Below are 2,253 nucleotides of genomic sequence, written 5' to 3'. Positions count from 1 at the left end.
TGAGACCTGGAAATAAGATCCAGAGAAGAACAGCAGAGCTGTAATAGGCCCAGGGTCCACTAAAGTTTCCAATGAAATGAAATGAAGAGTCTTGAATGGCTCCAAGAGCAAGAAATGAAGCTTTGGCAAGATCAGCAGGCCCTAAAGCTTTCAGCTTTCTCTCAAATTGACAAGAGAGGCAAGGATCTATGTGGCTCGTAATGGAATCTGATAGCAGAACAAAATACTTACCAGAGAAGCAAACTTTGCAAGCGGCTGGAGTGTTTAGTTGTGTGATTTCCCTGACAGATCTAGATTTTTTCCCCTTCCTATAGCCAAGTAATTTTATTGCTACATCAAATTGAGGAGGAGAAAAGTAACAAAGAATAGGGAGACTGGCTTTTCTTTCGATTTTCTAAGTCTGAAAATGCGAATAGCACTAAAAAATGGACAGAAGAGATTTGGCACCAAGAAATGTTGTTAGTTTCTCCAGAGACTGGGGCCCGGGGAAAAAAGTCCCTTAAAGGGCTGAACTTTTCTTCTTTCTCCTTTGGCTTCTAAGACAATGTTTATGATAATATTTTTTGTATTTTTCCCTGCTGCAGGAGAAAAAGCCTGTGCTGTATTCTTCCAATATTATTAAATCCCAGCGTTTTCTGGGTATTATGTGGTTCCACATATTTCTCACTACTACTACTACTGCTATTAATAATAATTTTATTACTCGCTTTTCCTTGTGGCTCAGAGTGGGTTACAGAATAATTAAAACACATAAGCATTGTAAAAATATCACAAATACACATATTAAAATATATTTTTATAAAGATACATTTAAAATACATATGCTTGCATAAGCACATTTTCTTTGTATGAAAGATATTGGCTCACATCCCATCAGGTGTTACAATACAGATGGACATTTACAATTTTTGTTTAGGACAGGCCTTTTAAAAACTGTATCTAACTTCTGCTCACTTCTAGTAGTTAAAAAAGGCTTGTTCTAGGAATTCAAGTGGCCCAAGAAGGCCCAAAACTATATTGAAAATATCCCCATGTCCCCTACATTTTGGTGCATATATAGAGGCAGAAGCAGAGGCAGAGGCAGAGGCACACACACACACACACACACACACACACACATATATATGATGTGTTGATAGGAGGAACACAACCCATCAAGCTTTCTTGAGGGTCTAACACAGCCCACTATGCTTCCACTGTTGTCCAACTTGATGTAAAGATGAGTTGTGACAATTCACAACATTCATTTTCTCAACAGTGGAGAAGAGACATAACTCCATGTCTTCAAACAGAGCCAGCAATATGCTCATTTGAACAATGGGTCCAGTTGTGTAATGAAACCTTGCACAAAGCACTCATATTGGAGTAAAGGTAAAGGTAAAGGTTTACCCTGACGTTAAGTCCAGTTGTGACCGACTCTGGTTGGTGCTCATCTCCATTCCTAAGCTGAAGAGCCGGCGTTGTCTGTAGACATCTCCAAGGTCATGTGGCCGGCATGACTGCATGGAGCACCGTAACCTTCCCGCTGGAGCGGTACCTATTGATCTACTCACATTGGCATGTTTTTGAACTGCTAGGTTGGCAGAAGCTGGAGTTAATAGCGGGCGCTCACTCCGCTCCCGGGATTTGAACCTGGGACCTTTCGGTCTGCAAGTTCAGCAGCTCAGTGTTTTAACACACTTTGCCACTGGGGCACCCCAATATACCTCCTTGCAATTCACTAGAATTGTTGAGTATTATATCAAGTTCATAGCTACATCAGTGTAATAGCCTTTGATGTCATAAACACTGATGCAGGAGTGTGGCCCTTGGTTGTTGCAAGAAACAAATTATTTGTGAAAAAGCAGTTTTTGTGCAGGAAAAAAGAGGCTTATTTCTGCCCAGAATACTTCCTTCAAAATCTTCAGGATGTATAAGTAATAGAAGAAAGGGACAGAAAAATAACACTGCTCTGCTATTCTTCACAACAGAGGGTTTAAAAAAAAAAACTGGAATCCTTTTTTGTAGCTAATGAAGATTCCTTCCATTCCTATGGATTACCTTGAAATGCAAATCAATGAAGATTCTTTCCATTCTTATAATGAATTACCTTGAAATGCAAGTCATTTTTATTTAGCAGTTGAAATGAGTTTTCTGACTATATGGATATGTACAGCAAAAGAGTTGCAGGTATTTGGTTGGAGAATGAAGTTTTGAGTTTTGCAACTGTTTGCTAAGAACCAGCTGCTGTTTGTATAGAAGAATGCTGTTCTC

This window comes from Anolis carolinensis, chromosome 1, assembly GCF_035594765.1.
Source record: "Anolis carolinensis isolate JA03-04 chromosome 1, rAnoCar3.1.pri, whole genome shotgun sequence".
Classification (NCBI taxonomy): domain Eukaryota; kingdom Metazoa; phylum Chordata; class Lepidosauria; order Squamata; family Dactyloidae; genus Anolis; species Anolis carolinensis.
Note: the sequence above shows the minus strand (reverse complement) of the source record.